Source organism: Anomalospiza imberbis, chromosome 2 (genome assembly GCF_031753505.1).
Source record: "Anomalospiza imberbis isolate Cuckoo-Finch-1a 21T00152 chromosome 2, ASM3175350v1, whole genome shotgun sequence".
Taxonomy (NCBI): domain Eukaryota; kingdom Metazoa; phylum Chordata; class Aves; order Passeriformes; family Viduidae; genus Anomalospiza; species Anomalospiza imberbis.
Genome location: NC_089682.1, coordinates 33,691,075 through 33,707,477, shown reverse-complemented (window position 1 = coordinate 33,707,477; position 16,403 = coordinate 33,691,075). Strand labels below are relative to the sequence as shown.

Genomic DNA, 16,403 nt, shown 5'->3' with positions numbered 1-16,403 from the left:
TTGTTTCTTTCCCCCTTTTTAATATACATCTTCAGAAATTGCACATTAAAAGCTTCACAAAAACATCCACATGGAGAGAATATTTTTAAAATAAATAATTCAAAAGCTAAAGAGGTGTTTGCCTTTCTCAGACACATTTATTGTTTGCCTCAGAGGCCAATAGAATTATTGATTTTTGTAGAGAAAAAGAAACCTCTTGGAAGATTTGGCCTGACCTTCTGCATAATGTAAGTCAAATAAATTCACGTTTTAAATTGAGCAATCATCCTCTCTATTGGACTTAGTTACTTGTGGCGAAACTTTAACTTATGCTTTACAAACACATCCACTCGTAGTTTTGAAAAACCAACCAGAAAATTATCCAGGTACTGATTACCTTTGATACAGTGGTCTAACAACTTAATTATGCCTAATATTTGAGAAGTTGCAGCAAACTCTACTGTGAAACTTTCTGCAATTATCTGTGCAGTTTCAGGGTCTAGAGAAGCATGCAGTGAGGGACACCTGAAACTGGAAAGCTTTTGTAGTGTTATGAAATATCCAGAGTTTGTGCTGAAACACTCAGTTTATTGTTTGTTTGGTTTTTTCTTGTTTTTTTTTCTGAAATGGAAGGAAACTTTATTTTGGAAGACTAAATGATTTCATATGTGTAGGTTATTATTTTGAAGCATTAAGAATTTGGTGATTGCCAAAGCCTGATCATATATTTATAATCTCATAGCTCTTAGCTTTTTCTGAAACCCACTGACAGCCCAAGGCTGGGGCATTTCAGCCTTGCAGGGGGAGTAGGGGCTGCCCTTTTGGGTGTGGAGGGCAGCTGGGGCATCTCTGGGCTAGGGAAAAGGTGAGAGCTGGGAAATTAAATTATCAGAGAATAATAAAGCTCTTGGCTTGAACTGGGAAACAGAACAATTTACAGCAAATCCTTCTCAGCTGAAGGATTCTAATACCAGAGGTCAAGAAACAGCCCAAAACCACGGTGGATGCAACTTGTCTAATGGAAGAGTTAAGGTATTTTGAATTTTACTTTTATTTATAATCTTTGGCTGTTCCTTGAGTTGCCTGAGAATCTATGCTGGGTGAGGGCAGCCCCATGCCCAAGCTTGGCCCCAGGCTTCTACATTAAAAAAAGAAAGAAAAAAAAAATCACCCAAACCTTCCAAGAGGTAGAATTGTCTTTTCTATACAACCCTAGTTTGTACTTTCTGAATATTAAGGTTCTTCTGAACCTGTTAAGAAAATTGCAGTCAGAGATGCTTGCTCTGACACAGGAGAGGTCAGGCCCTAGGGTGTTAGTAAATTCTTGTGTTCAGGACAGGCTGGTTTATGTTGGGATTAAAAATTGCTTTGCTGCAGAACCAGGGAGGCTGAGAGCATGCCCATGATCTATTGGGCTGTGTTTGAAATGCAGCATTGGGTATGGCTGGGAGTTGGTACTCATTTGTTCATCTCCTCAGAAATAAAATGGAAATAATCAAGATCATGTTGGCAGTAAACAGGTTTGTAAGTCAGAGGTTAAAAAAGCATCAGCCTTACATGAAAGTGTGAGTTTGAAGCAAGAGGCAGAGGTTGTTTTCACCCTAAGTGAAATGACTCTGTAGAAGTGTGCCCAAAGTAAGGATAAAATATAGTTTTTATTTTACTTTTTAATTGTAAATGCCTGTGCTTTTTTTCTGCTACACTCTACCTCTGATTTCAAATGATTAATATTTTTGTATAAAGCACTGTTGGTTGGTCTTCAAAACTCTTGGATTCAGAGTGTGTGTGCTCCTCCACTTGTATATTCGGGACAGCAGGACCTGGTTTTTCATCAATACTGGGTCACTGCTGCTGTAATAGATTTTTCCATTACTTGTGATAGGAAACGTCTACAACTTCTCCAGTGAATTTGGACAGGGGTTTGAGTCTAAAATGTGCTTTAATTCTCTATGGTTTAATGGTGAAAATTTGCATTACAATGTGTGCGCCTTTTATCTTGAAGGAAATTTTTCAATGTTAATGGCATCTGTTTATCTGTAAATTCACCCTTCTAGTGATTGTGTTGTAACAGCTCCCTGTAGAAGTCACATCCCAATGGAAGCAAAACTGCAGCAATCCAATTCATTTAAGATCATGGCAAAAATAACTGGCACAAAAATAATTTGTTGCAAAGGACAGCTGTTGCTAAAATGCAGTAGTTTAAATGGAGAAGGGCTGAAAATTGTAGTCCATCTCCTTTATTTTTCTTTTAAAATTCGGACCACTTCTTTGTCTCTGTTGTTTAAAAATGTTATTTTCATGAATATAACTAAGATTCAGAATCTTCACAAGGACTGCCGTTGTTAGGAAGTTTTCAGTTGTAAAGATAATCTTGTGTGTTCCCAAGTAAAGTTCCTGTGGACCCCTTAGGGGTATTTTTCAGGGAATCCACTAGTCCTGGGACCTTAAACATGTTCCTAACAGCATGAGTTGATTCAGAGAAATCTTTTCAGGAAGTGGCTGAGGGAGCCACTGACCATCTGGAAGAACCCCAATTTTTGGACATGGAAAATATCAAGTTTGGCCATTATTAGCTAGAGAGGTTTTTAATGTAATTTGGACTACACAGGCTGTGGACTATAGGAAATATTTCTGCTGATTATATTTTTGAAAAACAAAAGTCAAAAGGCAAGTTGGAGCCCAAGGAGAGATGACCCAGTCTGTGATTTTATGCTGAATTTTGATATTGAATGAGCAGGAGTGCTGGCAGGATATGGGTTCTCTGTATTTGGGGAAGATCAGAGTATAACTGTGCAAGATACTGAATAATGTGGTCAGGCTTTGAAGCTTACCTGCTTTGAGCAGGTTATGAGGTTGGAGATCTTAGTTTATCCCTCCTAACCAAAATCTTTCTGGATTTCGTGTGATGGGTGTGGCTACATCAGGTGTGAGGAGGGTGAGCGCCCTGTGCTTGGTGATGGCAGCATGGGTTTGCAAGGTGTGGAGAACCTTCTGAAATAACAGCTCAGAAAAATCAAATATTCTTCAGAGGAATTGAAAACTTGTCTTGTATTTCCATTTCTGTTTAGCAAGGAAAAAAAAAAAAAAAAGGAAAATTTTAAGACTGAGCTGGTTTCTGGAAAATTTTAAATGTGCCACTCAGCAGAAGTGGAAGCATTTTCATGAGAGAACTTCTTATCTGGATCTTTCTACTCAATAAAATTTAAATTGTTACAGCTCCATAATACATGCAAATGTCTCAGGAACTTTTCAGAATACTTTTTTTTAGATGATGTCAGCAATGCAACATTAGGAAACACAAGAAAACCTTGTAGGCAAGACCACACACTGTGTACCAGCAATCGTGAGCAGCCCACAATTCTGTAGATTACTATGGCAACTCAAATGTGATCAGGAAAAAATGCCTTTGAAGGAATCTAAGAAGGGACACTTATCCCATGCCACTTGGTGCTGTGAAAACTGGAGGCAGGTTATTCCTTCCTAATACATTGTCACAGCAAACAAATTGTTTTTGCAATGGGTTTCATTCTCATTCAGGCAAAATTATAGTAGAAAACCCCATGATAATAAGTATGACATGCACATTAATATAAAATGAATTCATTATGATCAGCATTACTACAGCAGATTCTAAATGAATTAATAATGACAGAGTAGTCAAAACAAAGTGGAGCCACACTTAGCTAAAGCCATAACATGCTGTTAATGACACCATTAAACAGGGGCTAGAGAACATCAAAAATTTGTTGTGCAGAATTATAGTCTTGGGTGCATAGTGCCTGTTTCTGTGCTTGGTTGTCAGCCGAAACAGCTGGTAAAAAATTGTTTTTTACCAGCCAAGTGAATGGTTTTCCCGTAACATGAAATAAAACAATACTGGTTTATATTGACCACTTAAAATAATCTTCAGCGAAATGCTGGTAAATTATTCAGGCTGAAAAAACAAAGCATTTTGCTTGGACAGTTTTAAATAAGTTTATTTTTTCCACTAAATAAGAAATAGATGTGCATGTGTGTATTATTATTTATTTTGTTTTGTTCTGAATTTTTCACAGCAAAAAATTTCATGCAATCAAAAGCTGTGAATCTGCATGCTGCCCCAGCTTATGTTGCATTTTCTATCTTTTATGTTGCTTTCTCATTTTAATAGTAAACTTGATATAAGCATGGAAAAATAAATTTAGTGAATGAGTTATATAGCTTGAATTTTAATAACCCTTTACAATTTTTTACATTCTTTCTCACCAGGTAGCAGCTTGCACTGTGTCTTACACCTTTTTTCATCCTAGAAAATTAATTCTAATTCTCTGGGGAAGAAAATAACATGAGTACAACACGTAGGAGCTGTGAATTCAGGAGTGCATAAACTAAAATAACAGCTGGCAGTTTTAGTTGTGTTCTAATTAGTCTGATTACCAAACACAGCTACAAAAGATTTAAGAAGCCTCATTGTTTTCTGACCTAGAGCTACTGGTTTTTAACTAATACAAAAAGCTATATCCCTTCCATGTACATTTCTTCTTTTGATAGCAAAAATATTTAGTGGAAATAGTTTTTCCTAGCTCAGAGTAAAAATGGTTGGCAAATATTTCACCTAGAACTTAGTTGCCTCAAGTTTTATATATGAAGATCTTACAATTTAAATTTTATTTAGCAGAAAAGTCTAAATAAGTTCTTTCATGAAAATGCTTCAGCTTCTTCTGAGTGAAACATTTAAAATTTTGTTCAGAAACAAGCTCAGTCTTAAAATTTTCCTTTTTTTTCCTTGCTAAATGAAAATGGAGATATAAGACAAGTTTTCAATTCCTCTGAAGAATATTTAATTTTTGAGCTGTTACTTCAGAAGGTTCATGTTTTTGATTTTCACCAGCAAATCTGACACATCAAAGAATTTGATGGAATAAAATTTAATCTCCTGACTCCTACCTGTTGTTTATGGGAGGTAAAAAATCCTTTATCTGTGGCATTTCAGTGCCATTGAAGTAACCATTCTTCCTCTATTATGAGATGTGACAAATAGGAGCACCTGCACTCCATTTGTCTTTTTTACAACATTCATTACTGTGTAAAGTTCTGGAGTGTCCTCTCTTATTTGTCTCATCTAAAAACATCTCAATCTTAGCCTGCTCATTTCTAAAGGGGGAAGCCTTGGCGTGCCTCTAATCGTTTTTGCCATCCATCAGTGAACCCTTTGTACCTTAAAAGGAATGTAATGGAGAGAAGGGAACCAAAACTTAGCAATTCCAAGGGGAAATGTCCAACACTTGCAGCACTTAATAGAGCAACATTAAAAAGATCTTTTTCTAGCCTCTAGTTTCACATCAAAGAGGCTTTTCCTGGACTTACAAACTTATAAAAGCAACATAATGACATGACTCAAAAGAATATAGATTCATTAGAAATATTGCTGATCAATGACCACATTCCCTACATCTCCCCAAATATCCCAGTTCAGGAAAATTCTTTTTCTCTTATCACAGTTATAATTATATGAATTATGAGGCCTTTCCTTTTGGAAAGCTTTATCAGTAGCTAAGTATAAAAAAATGACCAAAGGGTAGTGGTTCTGCAGAACTCTGAAATCAGTACAATGAGTTTTCCTGCAGGATCTAAAAATCAGAATGAGATTTTGTTGCACTGACAGAAAATAATGCTCAAAATCACCCAAATTTTCTAGTGCAGCTGAGGTTCATTATTTTTCACATTTTTTTAGTGTAACTTGTACTTCACAACTAACAGCAAACTAAGATCATAGCTGGGCAACTATTATCTTACATTATTATAGATAATAGAATGATTACCCAAATTAATAATAGATAATAGAATGATTACCCAGATTATTACAGTTGGGCAGCTATTGACACCAAGTGTGGTGAAATTCTATTTTTTTGTTCTACACCCACTTTTAATTCCACCCTCTGTGAATTTTTAATTCTGAACACAAGATGTTAGCTCTTGTTGTCCGAGGTGTTTTGCCATCTTGGACTTCTCTTTAAAAATTCTACCAACTGAGTTAAGTGCAGTCTACTAAAAGGACTGGGAATGATAAAGACAATGGACGTCATTTGTGGCCAAGTAATGGTGTGTAATCTGCATTTTTGCATATGTTCAAATTATGGCCTTTGTCTTCTGTGTATTCCACAAAAGAAGGAAGGGAGGCACCTCTAGAGGTCTTTGGGCCCAACCAGTTTGTTCAAGAAGAGTCACCTGGAGCTGGTTGCCTACGACCACTTCCAGATGGTTTTTGGGAGCATCTCCAAGGATGAAGACTCCATAGCCCCTCGGGACAACCTTGGGCAAGCAGAATATGTCAAGTATGTATGGCAGGATTGTCCTTATTGTCCTGGGGCCAGCAGATATCCTTGCTCTCCTTATCCTTAAACCTCTGCTGGTTTTGCTGCAGGTCCCAGTGTCTCACCTCCCCAATTAGACCTTCATTATGTTGGACCATAATAATGTTGGAGTGTAACCTTTGGAGTTTCTAGCAAATGATGGACGTGTCAAAATGGCTTTGCAGGCTTTCAGGGTTCAGATATGGACTTTTCTATTCGAGCTGATTTCTTTGGCCTAATTTTGTCTTTTTGTCTTCTCTAAAAAAAAAAAAAAACCAAAAAAAAAAACACAGTGTAAATGCATTTTGCCAATCATAATATATTTAAGACAATTTACAAAATAGTCCACAAAAAATATCAAATAATTTACATAAGATGTGCAACAAAAGCAGGTTATAGGATCATTTTAAGACTCCTTTTTTATTGTAGTGCCTGGTCCCACTCCCATTCCACATTTCAAAGTTCTTTAGGGCAGTAGTTATTCCCAGGCAGAGATGTCCATCCTATGGGATCCATGGCAGGGGAGTGCCTCTGGTTTGCACCTCTGTGTCAGAGCGCAGGTTGAGGCCTAAACGAATCTTTTTGGCAGCAGCACCAGTTCACTCTCAGCAACTACCAGCACCAGGGAAGGTGTCACAGCTAAAGATACTGACTGGAAATGAATTTTGTTGCAATCAGTCTGCAGTCAGCTTCCTGATCTTTCCAATGAAAAAAAAAAAAAAAAAAAAAAAAAAAGGTGGCTTGTGTTTCTATGTGAGATTATGATATTGAAGCTAAAATTAAAAAAAAAAAAAAGGTCAAGCCCATCCTTTATTTCATGTTCCTGGGGTTTTTTCAGGTGGTATCCTATATCTGAATCTGTAAGAGGCAGTTTTGTGTTTAAGTTTGCATTCAATATACAAATACCTGCATGGAATGCAGCATTTTGTTGTCTGGAGGATTAGGAGTCAGCAAAGAGGGAACAGAAAAACCCTTCTTTGCTCTGCCTGGCTATAACTCGTGCTGCCCCTCAAAATGGTGAGCAAAAAGAGCTGAGCAGCTGGGAAGGGTCTCTCTCTGGTTCTGTTTTCACAACTGCACTTGAAAAGAAGAGCAAATGCTCAGCTTTGTTGTTGCAAAGCAGCAATTTGCAATAAAGCTGCAGAACAATTGCTTTTGAAAGGGAAACCAATGGGATCCAAATTGGTTCTTCTGACTGCAAAACTGCTTGCATGAGAATTTTGCAGTTCTCTGGTGACTTTGCATACTGGAGCTAATTAGCATTAAAAAAAAAAATAAATAAAAAGGTAACATTCCTGGATGCTAGCTGTGGTAAACTCAAGTCGTTTAACTCCTGAAGCTGATCTTCATTCAGACAAATTCTGTGTGTGACCTCCCTGTTACTCAAATAGACAAGGATGGCTTTTGGGGATAGAAGTGGTGTAATGGGGCCCTAAAAATGCATTAACAATACCTTGTCTCCATACACTTTCATGTTGCAGAACAGTAAAAGTGAATGAAACTTCTGCTTTTCTTGTGTAATAAAAGATGTATCCTTGTAACTCTGGTGAGACTATCAAGAAAAAGTGAACTTTATGATTACTTTTAAGGGTTTCTGTTAGGAATTCAGTGCTGTAATACCTGTATTAAGAATTAGTTCATGCTGTAGGGAAAGGTCAGTAGGTTAAGGTGGTTTGTGCCAAGACCCCTAAAATTCCTCCTTGTGCAATTCAGAGCTTACTTTAGAGCAAGTTTTGTCTGGTTGCCTGGATCAGACATCCCCCAGATGGGACTCTGGAGCCAGAGCAGGCTTGATGCTATCAGCACACTCCCAAACTGCCTGAAGAACAGAAACAGCATGTGGTTAGTAAAGGTGGGCAAAGAACTGACTTCAAACCTCACCCAGCTGCTCTTAAACCACATCACAAATGCAAAACCAGCCAGCAGAGTGTGTCTGGAGTGGGCAGAGAAGAAAGCAGTGCTGGGAGTAGGGGAACAGTGTCCTGGTGGATTATTTCTGAAAGAAATATTGTCTGTGGATTATCTCTGAAAGAAATACTGCCTGCTTGCCACACAATAGGAGTGAAGCTATGGAGCTCTTTGTCACGCCTGCAACAGTGAAGGCCCTGTCCCCTGTGTGGCATTAAAAAAGGGACAGGCTGAGGAGTGATGATGCCTCGATGTGGCAGTTTGTCTGTAAATTTAGCTGAGATGAAGTTAGAGAATATCTTTGTCTTGTTTTATTGCATCTCAGATTGACAACTCTCTTCGATTTTCCAGTGGCAAGCGCCTCTTGCTGTTTAAACTGTAGCTACTGTCAGCAACGGAAATGATAGAACTTTGAGTGGATAACCACAGCTATATTAATCATAAATAATTTCTCTGTTTCTTATTATCCAATCATTAATTCTTAAAAAGCGAAGCCTCATTATCCTGTGTATATGTTGTTGGTGTGAATATGACTGTCAGAAGCAAACTCTGTTTTAGTTTGCTTCTTTTATTATTATATAATATATAATATTATTATCAGTAATATTAGATTATATTTTTTTCCATCAGTATATTGTAAATACACATAAACCTCTACTCTGAGGTCCATTGGCTCTTGCTGAGTTCAAACTGAATCCCCTCATTGAGACAGAGATATATAAAGTATATTGATTTAAATACAAAGACATATGTTTGAAGCCAGTTTAAGGCAATATTATTTTTTAAAACTTCTTTGGGCACCTGTTTGCGGTATTTTGCTGAGCATGCCTACAGGAATTTCATGGGATTTAAGTTTGGCTGTTTCACATGACTTCCTATAAAAATACAGTGGAGCTGCCCTTATAACCTCGAATTCTAGACAAATTTCATGTTAATGAGAGAAAGTCACCTACAGTTTTAGGGACTAGTGACTAGATTGCTCACTGAAAATTCATATACAAAGAGCCACCTTTTTTACATAAGCCATAGAGGTCTTGAGCTGCAAATGCTCTGTGTTGAAGAGTTTGTAATGAACAGAGTATAAACTGCAGCTTGAATTGTCAGCATTGATTTTCTTTTATGATTGGCTTTTTGAGCTTTGTATCTCTTCCTGTATAGCCACAGAAGTTTTCAGAAAAGAGAGACAAGGCCCTGGTGTTTCTGCAGCACTTTTAACCCAAACCACAACCAGTGCCTAAAAGACCTGATAGATTTAACTGGATGCATCCCATTTTTGCAAGTTGCATCCTGACTCTTGGTACAAAAGATGTCAGAAGTGGTTGTTCTCACTGCTTGTCGCTTTGTAAGCGGTGGACTTCGTAAATATTTCAGATTTGCTAGAAAAGTTCATAATAAAATATAAATTAATTATGAACTTCCCTCATTATAAACTTACCAAGTATAAACTTACCTTAGAATCAGTGAGACTCTTGCTGGCCAACAATCAGACTCACTGAGTAATTTGGAAGTAGTGAGCAGGAAGTAAGCACAGAGCAATTTTTCTTTTCATTTTCTTTTTAATTGGTTTTCTGCTAAAAGCACGTTGAGTGGTAGTTAGTTACATGTGTTCCTGCATTGTATTCACCAGCCCCCCCTGGAGAACACCAGACTAATTAGAAACACTGAGCTCTCGCCGGTAATTTATATCTGGTAACAGAAGCAAATAAATTTAAGAAGTACTGTAAGCACAGACTTCCATGACCCAGGCCAAGGCAGCTCTTTACAGAAAGGTCAATATCCTTGAGAGCCTGAGATATTATAGGTCTGACTAACTTGACATTCCAGTGTCAGGAGCAGTAATGAGTTTCTTAGTCTGCCCTCCAGAGAGTCTAAAATTAACCCTGTATCATCTTGAAACTTGACCTCAATCACAGCAATTAATTAACAGGCACTGGAAGGACCTTAACAAAGGAGATGAGTGAAGGGACTCTGAAGGGAACAAAAGACACTTTTGTTTTACATCTCAGCACATTCCTCCTTTTCCCCAGTGCTGTTTGGAAATCATATATCTTGAAAAATCCTGAAAGAACACCTTGTAAAGACCAAATCTTTGATCTGATATAGACATAAGACCTGGGCATTAGTTTGTAACTCAAAATTATGTGCTTTTTAAAGTCAATTTTATTTTTTGTGGAAAACTGTAGAGTCTAGGAGGCGCATGCTGAAAAAAACAATCACATTTGAAGGCAATCAACAATGGCATAAGCTTAACTCTTATACTTTGCCATCCTACACCTGTTTAGCACCAAAAAAGTAGGTTCTGAATAAAACTGTTGCTTAACTACAAGGCTCATTCATTCAGGCTTTTAATTTTGTGTGCTCTGACAATATAGGTAATTATAGAAAAAATTTATTAAAATGTAGGTAAGAAATAGGAATGCTGAACAAAATAATTGGAAGATACTACACATATATTTGTTTGAATGATTGAAGAAAATTTGCCCTCAGGGGAAAAATAAAAAGCAGTATTTGGAAATTTCTTTGAGGAAACACACTTTATCTTAAAAAAATTAAAATTCAGTGGAGCAATCTGCTTGTATTGGAAGTTCTGTATTGATGAAACTGATGTTGTGCTTCATGAAGAATGTTATTTACCTCTGTAAATATGTAGGATATACATTGAGCTTGGTGAAATGAAAACAAAACAATTCAGATTCATTGGTGCTAAGTTATATGCATGCCTTAATGGCGCCTTCTAGACCATGACAGCCTCAAAGAAATGCAATAAAAAAGAAAATAGTTCATTCATGTGCCAGGAATAACATTTCATTAGTTATCTTGAATAGTTTGTCAGAAAGAAAGAACCTTGCTTACCAGGAGTAGTTAATGCAGTATTTTTCACCCAATGTGAATGTTAGAGAGCAGCCAGAGATAAGGAATCAAGACATTTGTGTACCAAAAAAAAAAAAAAAAGGAAATTAAAAAAAAAACAAAGAGAAAGTGCTTCTCATCCTGGAGTTTTAGCTGGTAAATGGAAAACTCCTGACAGTTTTGTACTGCATATTTTAAAGCATTACAATTAATCAAATACACGTTTTCTGTTCCAAGTAAAATTACATTTTATAGTTATTGCTGCTTCTGTGGTTCATTCTCTGCTCTCTGATTTAACAGTGGCTTTAAGCCTTCAATTGAGCCTTAGATAAGCAATTTTATTCCCATATTATGGTTCCTTCATGGCCACCCATAAAAAAGGTTTTACTGATGCCATTCATGTTGTACAGGTGATCTCACAGACAAATCTCCTTTGCTGTTCCTTGTGCAACTGCGTGAGGGTGGCTGAGAAGAGACAGACAACTCTGACTTATTTGGCTGCTGATAAATTACAGCTTCTTGTTAACAGAGAAACCAATAATAGCAGTTTAAAGAAGTCACTCTTAACCTTTGGTGGGTCACTTTAACCAAGAGTGGGCTGAATTGTTTTAATGCAATAGCTCACTTCTCCTGTAAAATTTGATACTGAGCATAGATGAAGTTTTTCTATTCCAAGGCCTTACCAGCAGAGTACAACATACTGAAATTCTGTCTCTGAGGACAAAGAAAACACCACTGGGAACTAACGTCAGAGGGGCTAAGTAGAAAAAAAGCGAGGCCAAATGACTGATTGAATAATCTGCCTAAATTCTGGTTAATGGAAAGACAGCAGCAACAACAACAAATTTGGAAATTTGGACAGATTTAGAGACTGTTTCTTCTCAAACACTGAAGATGAGACAGTCATAAAATAAACTGATGGAAGAATTAGCTATTGAAATTACACCCTGCCTGGAAAAACAATGCCATAAATATTTTTTCATAGGTTTGTGGTGGAGCTATTGCTTGCACAGAATTAATTGTTATGTCTTTGTTTAGATTTTCCACTTCTTTTAATGATCTGTGTTAGTGTCTTATGTGGTTGACTACCCCAGAAAATTAGGAGTCCATTAGTGTATAGATTAAGTTATGTAGATTTGAAATGTTGGATGGGCAAGGGAAAATCACATCAGGGAATAGAATTAATTTTCAGAATGCAGCTAAATGAAGTGTGGGAAGATAGGTTAAAAGCAAAGTTTATCTTCCTTTTTTCAGGTGATTTGAATTTTGTGATGACTGTGGTGAAGCGTATGGTTGTTTTTAAACACTTTACTGACTGTGGCACTGGGTGTTACCTTAATTCATGAGGTCTCTGGGGTAATTCCAGAGGAAAAACATATATTTTTCCAGTTAATAATTTTAATTTAAGCAAAAATTGATTGAATAATAGGAAGAAAATATCTTTCTGTTTAGCTGTACTGTTAGATGAATGATCATGTCCAAGGACAAAGTCACATTTCTGATGAGCTAAGCAGGATGTATTTTGAAAAGCTTTGAGGTGAAATGATAGCAGAGGGTCCTGTATGATTGATTCTCTTTTCCTTTTAATTTGTAACCACACATCTGGTTTTTAAGTTAAAATATGTGCAAGAACTGGAGCAAAAACACAGCTGAGGCCAAAGCACTTCCCATTTTTTAGAAAGTCCTTCCTCCTTTTTTTCCTATGGGCTTTGAAGAACAGCCTTTTGTAGATCAATAAGCCTATTGTGGATCAAATAAATCTTCCAAGACTCACTTTAATCTAAATAAGAGTTACTTGGGCTCCAAAGGAAGTCTTGTTCTGGTCTTGTGTTTGGAATATGTCTTGTAATTCCCTGGAGAATGTAATTAAAAACCAGAAAGCACCTACCTAAAGAGAGAGCACTGCCACAGAGGGCTTGTCTTCCCCTGCAGCAGGGTGAGGATGAATTCAGGAATTATTGAAAGAGCTTTCTGAGCATGCCTCACTAGAAGAAAGAGGAGTGTTGGAGGAGACACTGGGAGTCGAGCACTCACCACTGTGGGTAGCTTTAATGCTCGGTGGAGTTGTGTGGCCATCAGGGAATAAGCAACTCTGCCTCCAGGTTTGTCTGCATGGGACACATGGATTTAGCTTAGGATCCGGTGCAATGTGGCAAAATGGAAGCTTCAGAACTGGAGCTTTGGCTCCTGAAAGCCTCCAATCAGTTGTCAATTAATTCTTGAGTCAGTCTAAGTTCATTAGCACCTCTTTTTGATGTGAGAGTTTTCAAAATGGCTGCATTTACATATTTTTATGGCTGTAGTTACTCTGGTCTGATCAGCTCAACACCTAAATCCTCCTTAAGCCCAATCAAGAATTGGAAGCTCTGTGGGACTCTGCAGGGATCCTTGACAAGTCCTAGAATGGTTTCAGAGTGAGCTGAGTGTGTGCAGTTGTGGCTGCTGTGTATGAGATGGCCACAGCAGGAGGAGAGCGGTTTGATATGCTTTACCCTCGAATGCAAACCAGGGAAAGAGTTTTGGCATTCCCAGACTTCTCTTTTTTTCACACATCTTCAGTTCTTTTCAGCCAGATGTCATCATTTCACTGAGAGGAGTGTCGGTGACTCTTCCAACTTAGTGCACTGCCAGACAGTACATGTGCTGAGAGATGTTGGTTTAATCTCCTTCAGACAGAGAAAAACCTTGTGTCTCAGTCTTCTTCAGCCTGGACAAATTCCCTTTGTTGTGAGGTATTATTTAAGTGATGATTGTTTTTTTTTTTTTCCAGGTTGCAATCAAAAAATGGCTTTATTATATCTTTGTTTATTGAGTGTGTAGTTGTGTCTCTCCTGAATCCCAGTCTGTGTTTAGACTGTGGATAAGGGCAAGATTTCAGGAGTATCCCTGCACTTGCAGAAAAGGAGCACCTTTCTGAATTGCATAGGCTGGCACAGAAAATAACTGCTGCTAACAAGCTTCATGCTGCTCTGTACATAAATTTTAGCTCTTAAGGCACCAACATTGTAGGTAACAAAAATTGTCTATTGGGATTTCTTCCATTACCCATGGGATTGGAAATAATGTGATCCTTAAGTCTTTGAAAAGGTTTTTGAGACCTCACCATTCCATATATCTGATAAGTGCTTTATTTTGAGCAGAGGTACAAAAAATGTTGACATTCAGATTTATCAGAGAGCTCAGTAAGATGGTTATTAATGGTAATAAGCAGGTTTTGTGTTCTTGACATGGTTCTTAGGCCACACAGCAAGCCTGTGGCAGAGGTAGGGAAGCTAACATCCATTTTTAATGGGGTTCCTGCATTTCTGCAGAAAGAAACCTTGAGCCAACAGTGACACTGATAAAATGGCCCCAAATTCTATGATATGGGGATTAATTTTTTCATAGCTCCAGGGGCTAAGAAACTTCATCTTAAATTAGATAATAATGCTTTAAATTTTAAATCACAAGAAGTACTTGCTTTTTAAAATGACCCTTTGATAAACAAAATATTAAAATATATATTATATTTAATATATACTATAATATTATATATTATAATTATTTTAATATATAATATAATATTGAATTTTTAATATTTTATTTATATATATATATATATATATATAATTATATAATATAAAGCTGAATCCCATAGTATCCTTTTTTGGAATGAATGGTAAATAATTTGAATGTTACTTTTCCAGTCTCTGGGTAATCAGTGCAATCTCTGTTGGGTATTTAGTGTTGATCCTTTGGCTCATAAGGCTTGTGAGGAAGCAAAAGGATCTGGCAGCTCTTGCTGGAACTCCAGTCCTCACTGAGGTGGAATTTCTGCAGGTTCTGAAGGTATTGAGGTGGTTTGACCTTGGCTGGCTGTGGGAGGCCCCTCAGCCACATTCCTGCTCCTCACTCAACTCAGTCTGAGAAAATCAAATAGAAAAGCTCATGGGTGGAGATAAGTGCAGGGAGTTCACTGACAAATTACTGTCACAGTCAAAACAGACCTGAGGAAAACTGATTTGATTTAAATTGTCAGTTAAAATAAATTTGCATGAGGAGGAAAAACAGCCCCATACCAGTCAATGTGAAGAAAATTAGCTTTAACTCAGCCCCAGAGTGATGTTCAAGAGAGTTGCAAGAGTGATATGGATTGGACACTGGAGCTATGAAAAAGAAAAACTTGGTATCTGTCCACAAGCAGTGAAAGATTGCCATGGTGCAGGCTGAAGATGAATGTAAAGTAAAACCCCAAACAAACAAAAACAAACCAATGGAAAAACTGCACAGCAGCACAATTTAGAAATAATTTGTGAAGCAGATGTGGGGAGGGTAATGCATTTAAATGTGGGTAACACTTGCAGATCATGCAATAACTGCCACATGGGAATGGTATTGGTCTGGAGGATCCTCCCTGAAGAGGGAGAGAGGGATTTAAATGAAGTGGGGTGAGAACATGGCACAAGAAAAGTGAGACAGAAGAGGGTATGAAGGCAAATGATGCACTACATGTGCAGAGGACCATGGCAGATGGCTGAGGGGTGAAAAAAGGAGGAGGTAGAAGGTGTCTGGAAGGGGGCAGATACTCTTATTGACAGCACTTTCCTCCATTCTTAAAAATGGCTAGCCTCTGGATTCCTGAGGTTTTCTAGGCAGCAAAAAACTTTATTTCCATAGAATAAATTACGCTTCACCTTTTGTGACAGGTGTATAAAAAAAGATAGCAGCCTACTTCTGTTACAAGTTTTTCAATTAGCAGCAGTGGAGAACTGCTCTGGGATCTGAAATTGCCAGTTCAGCTAATGAACCGTGGAGGTGTTCAGGTTGGTTCCATGTGACTTGTGGAGGAGAGGGCGTCTTTTTAACCACTGCATTTTTTAATTAGAAAATTTCACTAATGAACACGTTAAAAGGGCATTTAAGTCAAGAATCAAGGTAAGAAATGCCAGCATCAGAGTGTGCCACTGGCATATTTAACAGGGTAGGTCACAGAGTCAGTCTCTGCTTTAGCTGGTGGTTAATTCATTAATAGATTTTTCCTTGAAGAAAAGTGAGTTTTCAGATTGTTTGGATTTTTTTTAAAGTCTCATGTGCTCCTTTAGAATGAAAACTATTAAAACTTCAGCAAAAATATTGCCATTTTCCGGCTTTGTGTCTGCCCTAATCCTGAGGGCATTTCTTACTGCCCTTCTGTTTTCTGCAGAACCTGCAGAACTCCCTGGCTCCCCTCCACACTGCTGCCCCTTGCCAGGCACTGCCAGATAATCCTGCTCTGCCTGAATTCTGAAAATTAAGAAGACAAAACTCTAATGAGAATGAAACAGATTTAAAAAACCAAGAAACTCAATGTTGCAA

General features: G+C 37.6%; 1 long non-coding RNA gene across 1 annotated transcript in view; it reads left to right on the top strand.

The window, feature by feature from the left end:
• Positions 1 to 890: 890 nt before the first annotated feature.
• LOC137466093 (uncharacterized) overlaps positions 891 to 16,403 on the top strand; it is a 41,288-nt gene continuing 25,775 nt past the window's right edge. Inside the window, exon 1 of the long non-coding RNA XR_010994984.1 lies at positions 891 to 1,011. This is a non-coding gene — a long non-coding RNA (uncharacterized lncRNA). The remainder of the gene's footprint in view (positions 1,012 to 16,403) is intronic.